The sequence below is a fragment of the Camelus dromedarius genome, chromosome X (genome assembly GCF_036321535.1).
Source record: "Camelus dromedarius isolate mCamDro1 chromosome X, mCamDro1.pat, whole genome shotgun sequence".
Taxonomy (NCBI): Eukaryota; Metazoa; Chordata; class Mammalia; order Artiodactyla; family Camelidae; genus Camelus; species Camelus dromedarius.
Window position 1 is genome coordinate 73,407,721 of NC_087472.1, and position 22,506 is coordinate 73,430,226.

Sequence of the window (22,506 nt, forward strand, 5' to 3'; positions counted from 1 at the left end):
TAATATTCTCGTATGGTATTCTGTATTTCTATATTACTTTTTGTAGTTTCTCCATTCTCCTTTCTTATTTTGTTAATTTGTGCTCTCTCTTTTTTCTTCTTTGTGAGTTTGGCCAGAAGTTTATCGATTTTATTTACTTTAAAAAAAAAAACAGCTTTTGGTTTGGTTGATTTTTTCTATGGTCTTTTTAACCTGTATTTTATTTATTTCCACCCTAATCTTTATTATTTCCTTCCTTCTGCTGCCTTTTGGGGATTTTTGTTCTTCTTTTTCTAGTTCATTCAGCTGGTGGTTGAAATTGTTTATTTCAGATTGTTCTTCTTTTTTGAGGAAGGCCTGTATAGCTATAAACTTTCCTCTTAGCACTGCCTTTGCTGTGTCCCATCAATTTTGTGTGGTTGTGCTTTCATTGTCATTTGTTATAAGGGATTTTTTAATTTCAGCTTTGATTTCCTCATTGACCCATTGGTTTTTTAAATATCATATTGTTTAATCTCCATGCCTTCCTTTTGTTCTCCTTTGTTTCTCTGTTGTTGATTCCTAGCTTCATGGCATTGTGGTCAGTAAAGAAGATTGAGATAATTTCTATCTTCTTAAAATTGCTGCGGTTTGTTTTGTGCCCAAGTAGATGATCAATCCTGGAAAATGTTCCATGTGCACTTGAAAAGAATGTATGTCCTATATTTGGGGGGTGTAATGCTCTGAAAATATCCACCAAATCTAATTTTTCTAGTGTATTATTTAATTTCTCTGTTACTTTATTTATTTTCTATCAGGAAGATCTGTCTAGTGATGTTAATGCGGTGGTAAAATCTCCGACTAAGAGTGTATTCCCATCCCCAGTTTCCCCCTTTATCTCTGTTAGTAATTGTTTTATGTACTTAGGTTCTCCTATATTGGGTGCATATATATTAACGAGTGTAATATCGTCATCTTGTATTACCCCTTTAATCATTACAAAACGTCCTTCTTTATCTTTCTTTATGGCCTTTGTTTTAAAGTCTATTTTGTCTGAAATCAGTACTGCAACACCTGCTTTTTTGGCTTTTCCATTTGCATGGATTATCCTTTTCCATCCTTTCACTCTCAATCTATATGTGTCCTTCTCCCTAAAGTGGGTCTCTTGTATGCAACATATTGAAGGAGCTTGCTTTATTATCCAGTCTGCCACTCTACGTTTTTTGACTGAAGCATTTAGTCCATTAACATTTACAGTCATTAATGATAGATGTGTGTTTCTTGCCATTTTGAACTTATCTTTGCAGTTGATTTGGTATTTCCTCTTTGTTCCTTTCTTCTTCCTTTTATGGTTTGGTAATTTTCCTTTCTGTTATCATGGATTTTATTTTTTTTGTGTGTGTGACTCCCTTGTAAGTGTTTGGCTTCTGGTTACACTTTTTTGTAAGTCTATTAGCCCATTAGTATACCTGTTATTATTAAACTGATAGTAACATGATCTCAAGCCCATCCTACCAAGAACAAAATATTTAAAAAAGAAAGGAAGAAAGTATTCTATATTTTTCTGGCTCCCTCTCCCAATCTCAATGATTTGTATGTCTCCTTTTATAATTTCGTGTTCATTTTGTTGGCAATTCATGAGTTATCACCTTTCCAGTTGTGAGTTTCTCATTTCTGTAGCATCCTGCTGCTTTTCTATTTAGAGTAGACCTTTCAATATTTCTTTTAGCATGGGTTTAGTGTTGCTAAACTCCTGCAGCTTTTTCTTGTCTGTGAAATTCTTTATCTCTCCTTCTATCCTAAAGGATAGCCTTGCTGGATAAAATATCCTAGGCTGCATCTTTTTTCTCATTCAGGACTTTGAATATATCTTGCCACTGCCTTCTGGCCTGTAGTGTTTGTGCAGAGAAATCAGCTGAGGGCCTTATGGTGGTTCCCTTGTAGCTCATTCTTTCTTTTCTCTTGCTGCCTTTAGGATCATTTCTTTATCCTTGACTCTGGACATCTTGATTATGATATGTCTTGGTGTGGGTCAATTTGGGTTCTTCCTGTTTGGGACCGTCTGAGCTTCCTGTACTTTGATATCTGATTCTTTAGGTTTGGGAAGTTTTCAGTCATGATTTCTTCAAAAACCTTTTCAATCCCCGTTAATCCTTCTTCCCCTCCTGGGACCCCTATTCTGTGAAGATTGGCATGCTTTATATTATCCCATAGGCCCCTTATGGTATTTTCCTTTTTTTAAACATTGTTTGTTGATTTATAATCATTTTACAATGTTGTGTCAAATTCCACTGTTGAGCACAATTTTTCAATTATACATGAACATATATGTATTCATTGTCACATTCCTTTCTCTGTGAGCTATCATAAGATCTTGTATGTATTTCCGTGTGCTATACAGTATAATCTTGTTTATCTATTCTACAGTTTTGAAATCCCAGTCTATCTGTTCCCACCCCCCAACCCCTTGGCAACCACAAATCTGTATTCTATGTCTATGAGTCTATTTCTGTCCTGTATTTATGCTTTGTTTCTTTTTTGTTGTTGTTGTTGTTCTTGGGTTTTTTCTTTAGATTCCACATATAAGTGATCTCATGTGGTATTTTTCTTTCTGTTTCTGGCTTACTTCACTTAGAATGACATTCTCCAGGTGCATCCATGTTGCTGCAAATGGCATTTTGTTGTCGGTTTTTATGGCTGAATAGTATTCCATTCTATAAGTATACCACATCTTCTTTATCCAGTCATCTGTTGATGGACATTTAGGCTGTTTCCATGTCTTGGCTATAGTAAATAGTGCTGCTATGAATGTTGGGGTGCAGGTGTCATCCTTAAGTAGGTTTCCTTCTGGATATAAGCCCAGGAGTGGGATTCCTGGGTCATGTGGTAGTCTTTTGAGGAATCTCCATACTGTTTTCCTACATAGGCATTAGATAGATAAACTCCTTAAGGACCACATAGATTACTATTACTCCATAAACCACAGTGCCAGAGAGGTATGAGCAAGATGAAGCAGAGAAACCATTCCCAATTAAAAGAACGAGAGAAATCCCGTGAAAGAATGATGAATGAAATAGACATTGATAGCCTACTAGAACAAGATTTCAGAAAAAGAGTGATCAAAGTACTGAAGGAACTAAAAGAAACAGTGTTTAGAGATAAAAAATATGTCAAAAATGAAACTGAAACTATAAAGAAGAACCAAGTAGAATTTGTAAACTCATTGGCTGAGATGAGGAAAGATCTAAAGGCTGAGCAAAGACGACTAGATAATGCAGAGGAACGAATTAGTGACCTAGAAGACAGGACAACAGAAAGAACCCAATCAGAAGAGCTACAGGATAAACAAATAAAAACAAATGAAAATAATATAAGGGACCGATGGGATAATAGAAAGCCTTCCAATCTTCACATAATAGGGGTCCCAGAAGGGGAAGAAAGATTAACGGGGATTGAAAAGGTTTTTGAAGAAATCATGACTGAAAACTTCCCAAACTTAAAGAGGGAATCAGATATCAAAGTACAGGAAGCTCAGACAGTCCCAAACAGGAAGAACCCAAATTGACCCACACCAAGACATATCATAATCAAGATGTCCAGAGTCAAGGATAAAGAAATGATCCTAAAGGCAGCAAGAGAAAAGAAAGAATGAGCTACAAGGGAACCACCATAAGGCTCTCAGCTGATTTCTCTGCACAAACACTACAGGCCAGGGAGAAGTGGCAAGATATATTCAAAGTCCTGAATGAAAAAAAGATGCAGCCTAGGATAGCTTATCCAGCAAGGCTATCCTTTAGGATAGAAGGAGAGATAAAGAATTTCACAGACAAGTAAAAACTACGAGAGTTTAGCATAACTAAACCCATGCTAAAAGAAATATTGAAAGGTCTACTCTAAATAGAAAAGCAGCAGGATGCTACAAAAATGAGAAACTCACAACTGGAAAGGTGATAACTCATGAATTGCCAACAAAATAAACACAAAATTATAAAAGGAGACATCTAAATCATTAAGAGTGGGAGACGGAAGAAAGAAAATATAAAGTATTTTTTTTTCTTTTTTAAATTTTTTCTTCTCAGTAGGATGGGCTCAAGATACAGTAATGGACTAAAACTTACAAAAGAGGGTAACCACAAGCCCAAAAAATTACAAGTGACTCACAAAAACTAGATAAAATCCATGAAAATACAAAGGAAAATTTTCAAGCCACAAGAGGAAGAAGAAAGGAACAAAGAGGAAATACCAAATCAACTGCAAAGATAAGTTCAAAATGGCAAGAAACACACATCTATCATTAATTACACTAAATGTTAATGGACTAAATGCTCCAGTCAAAAGACATAGAGTGGCAGACTGGATAATAAAGCAAGAACCTTCAATATGCTGCGTACAAGAGACCCACTTTAGGGAGAAGGACACATAGATTGAGAGTGAAAGGATGGAAAAGGATATTCTATGCAAATGGAAAAGCCAAGAAAGCAGGTGTTGCAGTACTGATTTCAGACAAAATAGACTTTAAAACAAAGGCCATAAAGAAAGATAAAGAAGGACGTTTTGTAATGATTAAAGGGGTAATACAAGATTAGGATATTACACTCATTAATATATATGCACCCAATATAGGAGCACCTAAGTACATAAAATAATTACTAACAGAGATAAAGGGGGAAACTGGGGATGGGAATACAGTCTTAGTCGGAGATTTTAACACCGCTTTAACATCACTAGTCAGTTCTTCCAGACAGAAAATAAATAAGGCAACAGAGAAATTAAATAATACACTAGAAAAATTAGATTTGGTGGATATTTTCAGAGCATTACACACCCCAAATAGGATATACATTCTTTTCAAGTGCACATGGAACATTTTCCAGGATTGAACATCTACTTGGGCACAAAAGAAACCTCAGCAATTTTAAGAAGAAAGAAATTATCTCAATCATCTTTACTGACCAGAATGCCATGAAGCTAGCAATCAACAACAGAGAAACAAAGGAGAACAAAAGGAAGGCATGGAGATTAAACGATATGTTATTTAAAAAACCAATGGGTCAATGAGGAAATCAAAGTTGAAATTAAAAAATCCATTATGACAAATGACAATGAAAGCACAACCACACAAAATTGATGGGACACAGCAAAGGCAGTGCTAAGAGGAAGTTTATAGCTATACAGGCCTTCCTCAAAAAAGAGACCAATCTCAAATAAACAATCTAACCCATCAGCTAAAAGAATTAGAAAAAGAAGAACAAAGAAGGAAGGAAATAATAAAGGTCAGGGAGGAAATAAACAAAATAGATATTAAAAAAAAAAAACAGAAAAAATCAACCAAACCAAAAGCTGGTTTTTTGAAAAAGTAAATAAAATCGACAAACCTCTGGCCAAACTCACAAAGAAGAAAAAAGAGAGAGCACAAATTAGCAAAATAAGAAAGGAAAATGGGGAAATTACAACAAACAAAATAGAAATACAGAATATCATACAAGAATATTATGAATAACTATATGGAACCAAACTGGATAACCTAGAGGAGATGGACAAGTTTCTGGATACATACTGTCCACCAAAACTGAATCAAGAAAAATCTGAACACTTGAACAATCCAATCACTAGAAAGGAAATAGAAATAGCAATTAAAAACCTCCCTACAAATAAAAGTCTAGGACCGGACGGCTTCACCGGGGAATTCTACCAAACATACAAAGAAGAACTCATACCAGTCCTTCTCAAACTCTTCCAAATGATTGAAAAGGAGGGAATACTCCCAAACTCATTCTATGAAGCCACCATCACCCTGATACCAAAACCAGGCAAAGACACTACAAAAAAGAGAATTATAGGCCAATATCACTGATGAACATAGACGCCAAAATCCTCACCAAAATTTTAGCAAATAGAATCCAACAACACATAAAAAAGATTATACATCATGACCAAGTGGCATTCATCCCAGGGACACAAGGCTGGTTCAACATATGCAAATCAATCAGTGTAATACATCACATCAACAAGAGAAAGGACAAAAACCACATGATCATCTCAATCGATGCAGAAAAAGCATTTGATAAAATTCAACACCCATTTATGATAAAAACTCTCGCCAAAGTGGGTATAGAGGGAACATATCTCAACATAATAAAAGCTATATATGACAAACCTACAGCCAGCATAGTACTCAATGGTGAAAAACTCAAAGGCTTCCCACTAAAATCTGGGACAATACAAGGATGCCCACTATCACTACTCCTATTCAACATAGTCCTGGAAGTCCTAGCCACAGCAGTCAGGCAAGAGAAAGAAATAAAAGGGATCCAAATTGGAAAAGAAGAGGTAAATGTGTCATTATATGCTGATGACATATTACTATATATAGAAAACCCTAAAAGGTCCACACAAAAGCTTCTAGAGCTGATTGAAGAATTCAGCATGATAGCTGGTTACAAAATTAACGTTCAAAAATCAGTTGCATTTCTTTACACTAACGATGAATCAACAGAAAAAGAAAGTAAGGAAACAATCCCCTTTAAAATAGCACCCAAAGTAATAAAATATCTGGGAATAAATCTAACCAAGGAGGTGAAAGAATTATACACAGAAAACTATAAACCATTGATGAAGGAAATTAAAGAAGACTTTAACAAATGGAAAGATATTCCATGCTCTTGGATTGGAAGAATCAATATTGTTAAAATGGTCACACTGCCCAAGGCAATCTACAGATTTAATGCAATCCCTATCCAATTACCCAGGACATATTTCACAGAACTAGAACAAATCATAATAAAATTTATATGGAACCATCAAAGACCTAGAATTGCCAAAGCATTACTGAAGAGAAAGAAAGAGGCTGGAGGAATAACTCCCCCAGACTTCAGACAATACTATAGAGCTACAGTCATCAAGACAGCATAGTATTGGTACCAAAACAGACATATAGACCAATGGAACAGAATAGAGAGCCCCGAAATGAACCCACAAACTTTTGGTCAACTCATCTTTGACAAAGGAGGCAAGAATATACATTGGAATAAAAACAGTCTCTTCAGCAAATGGTGTTGGGAAAACTGGACAGCAGCATGTAAAACAATTAAGCTAGAACACTCCCTTACACCATATACAAAAATCAACTCAAAATGGAGTAAAGACTTAAACATAAGACAAGATACAATAAACCTCCTAGAGGAAAACATAGGCAAAACATTATCTGACATACATTTCAAAAATTTTCTCCTTGAAGAAATAAAAGCAAGAATAAACAAATGGGACCCAATGAAACTTACAAGCTTCTGCACAGCAAAGGAAACCAAAAATAAAACAAGAAGAAAACCTACGGAATGGGAGAAAATTTTTGCAAGTGAAACCGACAAAGGCTTGATCTCCAGAATATATAAGCAGCTCATACGACTCAATAAGAAAAAAATAAACAACCCAATCCAAAAATGGGCAGAAGACCTAAACAAGCAATTCTCCAGGGAAGACATACAAATGATCAAAACGCACATGAAAGAATGCTCAATATCACTTATTATCAGAGAAATGCAAATCAAAACTACAATGAGGTATCACCTCACACCAGTCAGAATGGCCGTCATTCAAAAATCCACAAATGACAAATGCTGGAGAGGCTGTGGAGAAAGGGGAACCCTCCTACACTGCTGGTGGGAATGCAGTTTGGTGCAGCCACTATGGAAAACAGTGTGGAGATTCCTCAAAAGACTAGGAATAGACTTACCATATGACCCAGGAATCCCACTCCTGGGCTTGTATCCAGAAGGAAATCTACTTCAGGATGACACCTGCACCCCAATGTTCATAGCAGCACTATTTACAATAGCCAAAACATGGAAACAGCCTAAATGTCCATCAACAGGTGACTGGATAAAGAAGTGGTGGTATATTTATACAATGGAATACTACTCAGCCATAAAAACCGACAACATACTGCCATTTGCAGCAACATGGATGCTCCTGGAGAATGTCATTCTAAGTGAAGTAAGCCAGAAAGAGAAAGAAAAATACCATATGAGATCGCTCATATGTGGAATTTAAAAAACAAACAAACAAACAAAAACAAAGTGTAAATACAGGACAGAAATAGACTCACAGACAGAGAATACAGACTTGTGGTTGCCAGGGAGGTGGAGGGTGGGAAGGGATAGACTGGGATTTCAAAATTGTAGAATAGACTACTCTGTATAGCACAGGTTAATATACACAAAATGTTATGATAACTCACAGAGAAAAAAATGTGACAGTGAATGTGTATATGTCCATGAATAACTGAAAAATTGTGCTGAACACTGGAATTTGACACAACATTGTAAAATGATTATAAATCAATAAAAAATGTTAAGAAAATAAAAAAATTAAAAGAAGATATCATATATATATGTGACATATATATACACAAACACTCATACTCAACCATAAGAAAGAATGAAATAATGCCAATTGCAGCAACATGGATGGACCTAGAGATTATCATACTAAGTGCAGTAAGACAGATGGAGAAAGAGAAATATCATATGATATAACTTACATGTGGATTTTATAAAAATGATACAAGTGAAGTATTTACAAAACAGAAATAGATCCACAAGGGATAAAAAATAAACTTACGATGACCAAAGTGGAAAGGGAGGGGAGGGATAAATTATGAGCTTGGGATTAACAGATACAAACTATGTATATAAAGTAGATAAACAATAAAAAGCTACTGTATAGCACAGGGAGCTATATTCAATATCTTGTAATAACCCATAATGGAAAATAATTAGAAAATGGATATATATATATATATACATGCATAACTGAATCCCTTTGCTGTACACATAAAACTAACACATTATAAATCAAACTTTAATAAAAAATTTTTTTAAAAAGGAAAGAAGTAAAATTGCATTGAAAAGAATACAATATCTAGGAATAAATTTATACAAGGAAGAGAAAGACCTATACTCTGGAAACTATTAAATTATAACATAGGAAATTCAAAATGATACAACAAAATGGAAAGATAGCCCATGCTCTTAGATTGAAGAATTAGTACTTTTAAAATGGTCATATTACCCAAGGCAACCTACAAATTTAATGCAATCTCTGTCAAAATACCCATGACATTTTTCACATAACTAGAACAAATAATCCTAAAATTTATATGGAACTACAACGAACCCTGAAGTGCCACAGGAATCTTGAGAAGAAAGAAAAATCTGGAGGTATCACCCTCCTAGACTTCAGACTATACAACGAAGCTTCAGTAGTTAAAGCAGCATGGTGCTGGCCCCAAACCAGACACATAGATCAGTGGAACAGCATAGAGAGCTCAGAAATTAACTCAGACACCTATGATCAATTAATCTTTGACAAAGCAGGTAAGAATATATAGTGGAGAAAAGACAGTCTCTTCAATAAGTGGTGTTGGGAAAACTGGACAGCTACAGGTAAAAGTATGAGTTTGCAACATTTTCTCACATCATACACAAAAATAAACTAAAAATGGATTAAAGACCTAAATGTCAGACCTGAAAACATAAAACTTCTAGGAAAGAACATAGACAGAACATTCTTGATATCATGGTAGCAGTATTTTTTTTTTTTTTTGGATCTCTCTCCTAAAGCAAAGGAAATAAAAGCAAAAATAAATAAACAGGACTTAAGTAAACATATAAGCTTTTGTATAGCAAAGGAAACCATCAACAAAACTAGTAGACAACCTATGGAATGGGAGAAAATATTTGCAAATGACATCACCAACAAGAAGTGAATATCCAAAATATATAAACAGCTCATACAACTCAATATCAAAAAGCAAACAACTCAATCAGAAAATAGGCAGAAGACTGAATACACATTTTTCTGAAGAAGACATAGATGGCTAACAGGCACGTTAGAAGATGCTCAGCATCGCTAATTAGTAGAGAAATGCAAATCAAAACTACAATGAAGTATAACCTCACAACTATCAGAATTGTTAGCATAAAAAAATCTACAAATAACAAATGTTGGCGGGGATATGGAGAAAAGGGACCCTTGCAAACATTGGTGGGAATGTAAATTGGTGCAACCACTACGGATAATAGTAAGTAGGTTCCCCCAAAAATCTAAAAGTAGAACTACCATATGATCCAGCAATGCCACACCTGAGTACATATCCAGAAAAATAAAAACATTAATTCAGAAAGAGACATGAACCTCAATGTTTATCGCAGCACTATTTACAATATTCAAGATATGGAAGTAACCCATGTGTCCATCAACAGATAAAGAATATGTGATATATTTACAAAATGGACTATTTCTCTGTTATAAAAAAGAATGAATTTCTGCCATTTGTAGCAACATGGATGGACCTAGAGAATATGCTTAGTGAAATAAATCAGAGAGAGACAAATACTGTATAATATCATTTATATGTGAAATCTGAAAATTAAAACAAATGAATATATATAGCAAAACAGAAATAGGCTCTCCGATATAGAAAACAAAATAGTGGTTATCAGTGGGGAGAGGGGTAGAGGGAAGGGCAAGATAGGGATATGAGGTTAAGAGATACAAACTATATAAAATAGATAAGGAACAAGGATATATTGCACAGAATGAGGAATTATAACCATTATCATGTAAGAATTTTTAATCGAGTGTAGTCTCTAAAAATACTGAATCATTACGCTGTGCACCTGAAACTAATACAATATTTCCAATCACTATACTTCAATAAAAAACAATTGTCACTGGAAAAAATTCTATAAGCTATTAGCAGTTCTTGCCTGTAAACTCATAGCAACTTAGCAAGAATCCTATGAAAAAGATGAAATGAAATATAGAATGGTGGTTATACTTTAAAGAAAACATAAAATTTGTCTTTTATTTTAATGGCTGCATTAAATTTCTGACTTTCATAATTTTAAACAGTTACATTAAGATAGATACTTGTTATTTCCTACTTTTTGTTGTTATAACTAATGCTACTATGAATATACTTGTACAACATCATTTTACACATGTGCATGTTTATTTAAAAGCTCTTCCCTGTTTGTCTACTGAGTGCCAGGATGGGGACTGATTGTAACAAACCCGCTTACTATTATAAAACATCTCACAGTTCAGCAAGGGAGACAAACATGTCACCAGACAGGGATAGCCAGAAAAGGGCAGGGATAGTGTGGGGGAAAGATAGAATGTAGCAGGGGAAAGTCACCACCAAATTAGAACAATGCTGAATAAATTACTTCATTTTTAATATAAGGTCAAGGACTTGTTCTCTCTGGTTCACACTTACTTCTCTGCCCCTGGTGCCTGGTACAGAGTTTTTCATAACAGGAGGCTCAGTGACCACTTAGGAAAGGAGTGACTAGATCTTTAGTTCTAACACTAAGATTGGATGCTGATCCCAGCATCTCTCCTGACTTGCTATGTGAATGTGGGCAAATCATGTTCCTACCTGGACCTTTCTTCCCTCATCAGTTACATGAGAGGTGCCACAGGCATGTAATAGTAGCTTGGTGGTTAAGACCACAGTTAGTGGATTCAAACATGGGTTTTTATCATGTCTATCCACTCCTGGCTGTGTGACCTTCAACAGATTACTTAAAAACACTCTGTCTTGAATCCCTCATCTATACAATGAGGTTGATATTAATAGTAGCACCTAACTTTTAGAATTATGGAGGAGATATAACAGATAACAAGTATCAAGTGCTTAGAACAGAGCCTGCTACATAGTAAAGACTAAATTCATGTAAGCTCTGTGCTTTCAAAACATAAGCTTATTTTAATTTCAAGGTGATTGTACACATTACTCTACCTGGGATAGTCTTCCCCTATATTTTACCTTTTCTTCATTCTCACCCAGGGAGGACTTCCCTAATTGGCCATCTAAGGTAGCAAAACTCTGTCAATCCAGTTTCCTTTTTCTGATATTTTTTCTTTATTCCTCTTACTTTTATTTATAATATGTGTTTATACCATGTCTCTTTCAATAGAACCAACATGGCCCAAAGAGAAGGGAAGTTTTCTTTTTGGTTACTGCTATATCCTTGGTGTCTAGAAGAAAGTCTGGTACATAGAAAACCTTCAAAATCATCTATTGATTAAATGAAAAAATAGCTCAGTGAGGTGGTTAATGTTGTTTTCCCCATTTTACAGATGAAGTGAAGTCATTTGCCCAATATCAGACAGCTAATGGATAGTAGATTCAAGATTGAACCTCAGCCATTTGACACAAGAGCTCACTCTCAAGCCAGAATTGCTTTCTTTTGCACATGATGTAAATGATGTAAGGTCCTCAAAAATTATTGCTAAACACAAAATTTCACAAAATGACAATCATGTTCTGTTATGTTAGTGGATCAAATAAGTAAAATGTACAATCATCAATGATGATCAAATTAAACAATCATCACGTATGAGTTCCACACAATTATGCATTTTAAATAATAGAAAATTCAACAATATCTTGTTCAAAGAAGAAATGAAAAAATACTCAGAAAATGTCAGAATTTTTAAGAATGTCTACTGTGTAATAACAATAATTTTCAGCCGTGAAATATTAATGGAATTTCAATAAAAAGATAATGTTTGCATCTTTGCAATTTTGACTCATAGTCTCTCTTGTAAAACCTGTCTGCTGAAATGAAAAGGCAACTATTGAACGATCTTACAAATTACAAAATGAAGCTTTGGGTGACCAATTTTTAGAATGCTAACCTTGGACACAGCCATAGGAAACAAGAAAGCATAATGTAATAAATAATGATACACATGTACGGATACACATACTTTAACACAAGTATGAAAAATAGAAGTTTCACTTTAATGACATATTACTCTGTTTTTTTTTCTTTTCTGTTTCATAAATGCTATTGTTTAAACAAAACAACAATAGGACTAGTTAACAGTGGCAAAAGTAGTCATTAATAGTAGTACAAATTATATGTGTGAAAATATATAATAATACTTGTATAATGCTTCTTTCTGCCATCTGCTACAGTCATTTAATTCTTCTTAAAAATGTTATTGTTTTGTTAAATTTTGTTGGCTATACTATTATTCATTCTTATCATACATGAGTATAACATTTGATTCAAAAAAGAATGCAAATAAAGCAGGACTAATTATGGGGACATTACCTAAATTTGGTGAAAACAACAATAATTTGCTTCATTCTATCTCACAGTACAGTACGATATTTTTATACTTTTTGTTTCCCTTTCTATTAATTCTTCTCTACACTGCCTGCAGCCTTCAGAACATTCTTTTTTTTTCTTTTTGTGTAGTGATTAAATAACACCCAATCAAACTTAAAATTTACTTTGACTTGCAATTCTGCTCTTATCATTTCCCCATTAAACTGATTCTTAGTGTCAGACCAAGGTGATAACATTGATATCCTTTCAAAAAAAGCTTTTAAGCATGGGTTTTACTTACTAGTAACAGCAGATTTTTGTTTTGTAGGAATGGTTTCTATGTCTCCAATGATGTCCATCCACTTTCTACCTATAAGCTTGTTTTCTCTATTTTCTCCTTCAGATCTATAAATTCATCATATAGGCTGTCCACGTCCAAAATGTCTGGAATTTTAAAACACTCTGAGACTTACTGAATGTCTTCATATAGAAAATCTTTCTCAGGAAAGGTGTTTTTAAAGCTCAGAGAAGATTTGAACTTGCAAAACTCAAGTTGAACTCTATATAAGTTATGTTTTTAGTAGAGGCATCAAGAAAGTTCTGGTAAACTTGGCTGCCCTTTGCTGATGATTTCTTTTCTCTTGATTTCTTGAACAGTCATTTCCAAAAAAAAATCAGTCATTTTTAGCTATGAGTTTTTGTTGCAACCTACACATAACATCGAATAAATCAGGCTCAGTCAGTTCATACTTCCCTAAGCTCTGTATGGTCTGTTCAATGATCTTCAAACTTATTTTGAGAAACAGCATATTCTGCTTCACTGTAATCATTTCTCCAGTCTCATCTTCAATATATTTCCAAATACGAGATGGATATTCTTCTTGTTCCACACTTTGAAAATATTATTTTATAGGCTGGCCTATATTTAACATCATTTCTATGGTCAGTGTCAAAAACAGTCATTTTGTAGATCCATTCTCATTATAATCTCATTAGGTATTTCTGCATTATTTGAGAAAATTAAAAAGTGACCACAAAGTTTCATTAAGTAAGCTTCAAAATGGCAGGTGAGCAAATCACACCCTCCTTTTTTAAGATCAGTGTTGTGGACAAATTGAGCACTGCATTTAGCATGGAAGATCTTTTGATTTCCTTTGGCAAGAAATTTGTAGACTGAATGGAATTTGCCAAGTTTTACATTTACTCTGTCTTTGTGATATGTATATAGATGAGCAAAGTCTAGGTTGTATTTGGACAAGATATCAAAAATCATTTCTTTTATGTGTCTGTGGTTTCATTAAAATCTTTATAGCCAGAGGGGCAAAATAGGGGTAGGGCATTAAGAGGAACAAGCTATATATGTACAAAATAAGCCACAAGGATATATTGTACAACATGGGGAAAATAGTGAATATTTAATGATGACTATAGATAGAGTGTAGCCTTTAAAATTGTGAATCACTATACTGTAAGCTGTAACAAATAATATTGTATATCAACTATACTTCAATAAAAAAATTTTTAGAAAATAGGATTCAAGAGGACAGTCTGAAACTCCACTTTCATACCAAAGTTGCTGTGAATTGATGCATTACTCAAAATACTGTAGAAAGCATGATTTGGTAAGACCTAGCAGAATCAGTGCTATATTGTAAGGAATCAATACACCTATGACCAAACTTTCCCTTTTCTACATCTTCTTTTTCATCACAATTTCTGAATCTGGATATGTAATTTTATTCAACTTCATAAATAGATTAAGGGAAAGAAATGACAATGTCTATGGGTTCAGTGTGGTATGCCAAAGCTAATTCAGCTTTCCCTGCTTTCAGTTGGACATTGGTGGCATTTTGAAAAAAATTTTGATTGCTTTCACATCTTCTTGTCCACCATGCCTCACATAAAAATATTTTGTACATTTTCTGTAGTATGTTCTGTTTTGGTTATTTAACTCTCTAATCCAGCTTCTATCTCTCATTAAAATAACAAAAAGGCCTTCCTTGGGATAATACTGGCATTAGAATTACAATCATTCTCATTTTCATTATTCGATTCTGAGACAACTTGATTGCAATATTCACAATGTTGAAAGCTAAACTAGCACTATCTCAATTCAAAAAACAACAGTTGATGCACACTCAAAGTAAAAAAAAAAAGATTGTTAGTAATCAGGATAACAACATGTTTGAATTGTACAATTTTACAGTAGATAATTTGGCTATTTTCTACTTTCTGTCATTGAAATCAGCACTGCGAAGAATAAACTTGCACGTCTTTTCCACATCTATGTGCTTACCGGTTTACCAGTTTGCCAGTTTAAATATGTACGCCCTAAGCCATTTTTAACATAAATAGCAGCAAAACTAGAAACGTGGTTCTTAGAGTTTTAAAAACTAACAGTACATCCTGGAAAGCATTCTACATCAGAACATAAAGAATTACAAAGTTGCAGCTGTGTAGGATGAGTGAGTATGGGGATCTAACGTACATGATGACTATAGTTAATGATACTGTATAGCATACTGATATTTCTAAGAGAGTAGTTGCTATTTTCACACGCACAAAAATGGTAACTGTGAAGATATAATATGTAATTAGTTTGACTGTAGTAATCATTTACATATATACGTACATATGTATCAAAACATCATTTTCTACACCTCAAATATGTGCAATATTTGTTTAACAAATCATTCCTTTAAAATTGCACTATAGTGGTTATAGCTTGGGGAAAAAAAGAACATAAAGAGTTGCCTTCTATTTCAGTGGCTGCGTAAAATTACTGGCCTTGATCATTTTAACCAGTTGCTTTATGGGAGATAATTGGGTTATGTTCTACTTTTTGTCGTTGCAATCAATGCTGCAAGGAATATACTTGTGCAACATCATTTCCACATCTATGTGTTTACCAGTGGGACAAATACCTGGAAATTCATTCACAAGCTGTTCCCTGCGTGCCTACTGAGTGCCAGGCTGGGGACTCATGCTCGGGAATACAATATGCTTAAGTTTCACACTCAAGTCGCAACACACGGTGATGCAACAATGCATGATCCATTATTGTGAACCCCAAATCATGGCTGTCAATATCAACAGTCAGGGGACAAAACAGCCACAGCAACAGCCTTTCCTAGAAGGCTGTAATTCATTTGACACTAAAAGCACTATTGGTTCAGCCCCTATGTTGGGGCCCGCCACGAGAGTTCTGTACTTCCCCCAGACATTCTGCACCCATCTGTGAAACCCAGGACTTCTCATGTCCCAGGGAGAGGTTTCCTGGGACACAGGGCTTACAGTGTTCAAATCGGGATAGTCCTGGGCCAGTGTTCACCTTGCAACGATTTTAATCAAAAAGCATTATGCAATTTCACTTAACGTGTGAAGTTTGAAAGGAACACCACCGTCTGAAATAATTGACCAAACTTCATAGTCTGTGCTTGAGAGAATGGGGTTAATGGGAAAATGCTCAGATGAGCATGTACTGTAATTTGAAAAGGTGCTACCACTGTAATACCATGGAGAAAGTCTGGGATTTTAACCCACCTGTCATAATTTCCCAGATGTTTTACTTTGGTGATAAGTCATCAGGTTCAGTTATCTCTGGCTAGTGCACAAAAAGATGTAAGGTAAATATTCAAAAGTCTTTCCTCAATAAACTTAATGTTTACCATCTTACTTCAAACTAACCGGCAGAGTGAACTAACATTCTGAAAAACTAGACATCGAAGTGATGGAAATAGAAAGAATACTTGGACCTCAACAGGCTCCCTATGGCGACAGAGCTGCAAACGAGTTTAGAAATCATATCAAAGACTGTCTTCTACACACTTTAATAGAAGTAGGTTGTTAAGCTACAACTTCTATCATGTATGAAATAATTTTATCATAAATTGCTTTTTCAGGGACAAAAAGGAATATATATATATATATATATATATATATATATATATATATATATATATATATATATTTAGACTTATATGCTGATGTGTATATTGATTTAAATTACCTTAGCATTTGTAAGTTACTTTGAGTAGCACCCTTGCAGGTATGTGGTCTCAAGGTTTCTTTCCCATGGAGGCTCTCATTTAGAGGTGGAAGAGGTTCTGAAAATAAAGATAGATTCTCTTCAGCTCTCAACTGTTTCCCCAGTTCTTCATAAGGATGTATCCTATTGCAGTTCCATTTTTAACCATCTTGAGTGTCCAGAAGCAGGGGTTGGCCCACTGTGTACGAGCTGGATGGTGAAAAGGACAAGTGACTCCAGTGGTAGGTGGTGACCCTAGAGCATCTTCTTTTCCTCTCTTCCTGCCAGCCCCCACCTCGCAGTTTGCCAGCGATTGAGAGACTTGAAGTTCCTTCCATCTGCCAGCAGAGTCAATCAGACCTATGGAGATCAAATGCTATGGATTTTCAGGGTCAGGTCTGATTGCATCTAATTTTATCATTTTGAAAACTGCAATTTGTCTAATGTGTGGGAAAATATGATTTAATTTTCATATATCTTTGAGGACTCACATGCTTAACATGTACAAACGAACTAATGTCAAGGCCCCCCCCAAAATCAGGTTATAAATTCCTATTAATGGTATGACCTTAGCCATCTAAAACATGCATATGCACAGAATATAAGAAGGGAGGAAAAATATTCTGATACAAACAGTGGGAATTATAGTGATAGCATTCAACTTTCTTTTTTCTTTCTTTGTTTCCACAAATTGTTTTCATGTGGCTATGATATATTTTCAATGAAAGTTCAGAAAATAACACCATTTCCACACCTCTTTCTCTATTTTTGTTTTTAAAATAGAGCTTTCTGAAGAATGGGACAGCTTCTCACTTCCCCTTCCCAGGGAGGACCCATCCATCTACACACACACACAGACACACACACACACAGACACACACACACACACACACACACACACACACAAAATCTGGGGAACTTTTCTCAGTTAGTACCCTGTTCTACCACTGCAACAGCAATGAATAGAGGTGTGATATTTGGTGGGGCATAATGGAAAGATTGTCACCGCCTGTCTCAGGGTGATGGATCTCCTGGGACAGAGGTCATCCTCTAGGCAGAAGTTCTTAAAGAGTACAAGATTCCTTTGCCTTATTGCAGTTGCTTTGCAGATGGTGCTGACTTTGATTAAGAGATGTGCCCTTGGTTCTGACCACGAAAAATCTTTCTGCACCTTAAATCTTTTCTCTACCAGGCTTACATACGAGACAGTCAATAATTTCTGTTGCCTGATTTCTTTTAGGTGAGAAAATTTCAAGCACTCGACCCTCAGCATCCTTACCAGAGGTGCATATTATTGTATACATAATCTGCTTGTATATCATCCAACAAGAACCACAAAAAGGTGATTTTTTTTTAAAAGTAAAATATGTTTAAGAAATCAAGAAGATGTCCCTTTTATTCTCAAAGTTCTTTCTCTGGGTAAATTATGATTTTTTTCAAATTGCAGAGCCATTTCCAGCACTATTTGTTTAAGATTGGCTTATATCTGCCAGAATCTACAATTGGAATAACATCTATGAATATGTGACTGATATTTCCCAGACACTTTTCATATTTCACTCGCTGTTGTCCCCATGAACGTGACTGTTTCTTATTTTCGCTGTTCCTCATCTCTTGCCCCCACATTACTGTCAGTAATCCAAGCATTTCATTTTATTTTTTTAACTTTTTATTATGGAAAATTTCAAACACATAAAAGCAGAAAGAATAATACAATGTACTCCGTGTACCCATTAAGTTCAAGAGTCATCTATTTCAACAATCATTAACTTTCTTCAATTCTTGATTCGTCCATCCCCCATCCTACTTAAACTTTTTTTCCAGGAGTACTGTGAAACAAAGTGTAGACATCAACTCATTTCACCCAGAAATACACTTTAATAGGTAAGGACCAGTTTTCACATAACCACGGCACAATATCATACCCAAGAAAATGACCAAGCCTGACTTAACATCACCTACTACGCGATAACTTTTCTCTTCTCTTTCCCCAGACATCCCATACATGTATTTATACAGTTTGTTTGATTAAATTAGGATCTGCGAATTTCCACACATAACACGTGGTTGATATGTCACCTAGAGTCTTAAGATACCACATTTCCCCTTATCTTTTCCGTGGCATTTATTTGTTGAAGAAATTATAATCTGCTCACTTCTTGCCAGGACTGGAAAAAACTAAAGGGCCCTGGTTTAGAAGCCTGGCAGGGGCACACTGGCAGTCACAGTTTTCCTGGTCCTTGGGCCAGAGGGTTGGGTCTGGGCACCTTTTGGGTCACTCTTTCCTCCTTTCTTCTGTTTAAAAAATTTGCTTTAGCGTGTTTAATGTGTACAACTTTTGTAATGGAAGATAGAAACGTAAATAGAAACAAGACCCTTAATCAGACCATGTGCCCTGGTTTTTATTGTCATTGTGGAACGGCTACATGGTCCACATTCCACTGATAGCAATTAGGGCTCATCTCTCTTCATCAATTTTTGGCCCACATACAACACATCAGTCCAGGGAACTGTCTCGATCAGTTAGTTTCCCTCCTTAGCATTAAGGCACCAGAAGAACTGTGGTGAATCTTGGCAAGGTTCTTTGGAAAGGTTGCTCTCCTCTACCCAAGAGGAAAGATTCTTAAACATGCCCCTGTGTATTCCCAGGAAACAAAAGTGCCTTGGACCCACCCCATTCAGATCTTTCTAGGTTCTCCGGGGAACTGTGGTACAAATGGGAGACAAGTGTATCAACTGCCATCTTCACCTCTGGGCTGCCTGCCATCTCCTTTTGTTTTCTATTCAAGGAAAGAGCAGTCCCACCTTGACACTTGTTATCTAAATAGGTGATTGAAGCTGGGGTAGTATGTGTGATGGTCTCGCCATCTGCTAATTTCAGTATTGGGTACTTTCCAAAAGCAAATTTGTATATGGGGATACTAATTTGAAATGATGAATGTAAGCATTTGTCATTATTTTTGCAAAACAATATTTCTGCCTTCCAATAGTCATAATGGCCCTGGGGTTGGGGGAAAGTGTGTTTGTCCCCTTGAGAAGAAGGATGCCATGATATAAGACACTTAGTTCACTGACTCTCAGAAAGAGAAAATAAAGCATTTCCCTCTCAGAAGAAGTGTGGGAAGGGGGGAGGGGAGAGAGAGAGAGGGAGAGGGAGAGGGAGAGGGAGAGAGAGAGAAGAAAGTTGGTTAGATGTGTGTGTCCTGGCATCATATTCTGAGAAATCTTGTAAGTGGTGGTACTAGATGGATGGGAAAGCTGGATATAGAGGTGGCATGTGCCAACAACTTTAGGGCCATTATGACTGTTGGAAGATAAAAGCTTTATTGCAGTCTGGGAAGACGCTTCAGTCACAGTGGATATGGAGAGTCAGACCTCTGTCTGCACTCCTGAAGCTTCCTCAGCTCCCACTGGCTTTAGAAGAGATCAAAGATATTTCACCATCATCATGGAAGGGTGCAGAAGGCAGTTGCATGTTTGCGGCTGAGCTCACCAGAGTCACTCTGGGGTGCATAAATCTTGGAGCACATTGATCTACAAAGCGGGCTGTGCACACATATGAGATAGGTAAGATGAGTTATTGAGGTGTAGGAATGAGTGTAGGAAGGAGACAACAGACATTCTAGGCACACAAAATTGCATCTTTTTCAATTTCTAATTTTAGAATGTGATGAGCATGACACACTAATACAGTGTCACCAGTATCTAATTTGTCAATCAATCATTATACATGTATTGGAAGCACGTGCTCAAAATCTTTTCTTACAGTTTGTGTATTAGATTCTTGTGCTGGGCTGCCATAACAAGTTACCACAAACTGGGTGGTTGAGAACAACAGGAACGCATTGTGTCGTAGTTCTGGAGGCTAGAAGTCTGAAGCAAGGTGTTGGCAGGGCCACCCTCCCTCTGAGGCCTTTAGCGGGGGATAACTTCCTTGCCTCTTCCTAGCCTCTGGTGATTGAGGCAATCCTTGGTGTTCCCTGGTTTGTAAATGCATCACTCTGGCTTCCGCCTTCATCTTTGCATGGCATGCTCCTCCATGTGAGTCTGTGTCTCTGTCTGTTCTCTATTTTTTATGAAGACAGCAATCATATTGGATTTAAGGTCCACCGTAATCCAGTATGGCTGCTTCTTCAGCAGTCACATCTGGAAAGACACCATTTCCAAACAGAGTCATAGTCTGAGTTTCTGGGTAGACGTGAGTCTTGGGGGCACACTATTCATCCGAGTACAGTGTGTAATGATTAAATGATTAGACACCATTGCTGTAGCAAATGTTACACTGAGCACCTACATTGGAATCGACTTTGAGTTGCAATCAAATCTCAGGGGTCTCTAAGTCTCGCAAGAGCACAGTCCAGTAAGAAAGCATAGGCACATAAGCGGAATCCAAAAACAGCACTTAGACTGAGGGCATCTCTTGTCTCACTAAGTGCCTGCACTAAAGCAGCCAAACTGGAAGAGCATGAAGAATCTTTAAGCATGAAATGTAAATGATCATCTCATGCCTGCCTTTAGTACCCATTGGAGTGGGTACTTGAAAGGCAGGATTAGTTGTGGAGAACAAATAAGTCACTTGTCTTAGCAAAGCAGAGCATACTCTATCAAATTCTGTTAGCAGATAGTCTATGTCAATGGACCTCCCTGTCAATTTATGGTGTCTATATCCCTCTAGTGGTTCCAAACTTCACCCAAAAACTGATGTATCCCATATTAAGCATTTTGAACAAGCTCACAAGTAGTGGAGGGTTGTGCTACTCAATATTTAAGAGCAAAGTGCATATTTTGGACTTGGAGAGACCTGGCTTCAAATCTTTGTTCTGCCACTTAATAAGGACCTTGCATGGCCCTGCAGAAGCTACCTCACCTTGCCGATTCACAGTTAGGTCAGCTGAAAAATGGGGATTATAAACCCTATTGCATAGGCTTGTGGTGAGGATGAAATTATATAATACAAATAAGATAAAAACAAGCCCAGGACGTAATAGGTACTCAATTAACATAAGCTGTAGCCATGAATTACATTGCTTTCTCATTCAGGAATCTGCCCCAGGATCAGGGAGAGAATTCTGTACCACCTTCAGGGCATCCTTGCAACTCTTTTGGCTTTGCTATTGCACAATTTACCCAAAGCTTAATGTCTCATTGCACATGGCCCCTAGGCTTTGGTGGTCTTCATATTTTAAATAATACTTCATCCTTCATTTAAAGCTGAGTGAGGTAGCCTTCTGCTGTCAGCTGATTTCTTTGTGGGAGTACCTCACCAACTTGAAAGTTTTCATCACTATCTTTGACATCTTTTTCACTCAAGATGCTCAAAAAGATTCACTCACACACACACACCTAATGCTTTCTGACTGTTTAATATGTGTGAGATATCATTCTAAGCACCCG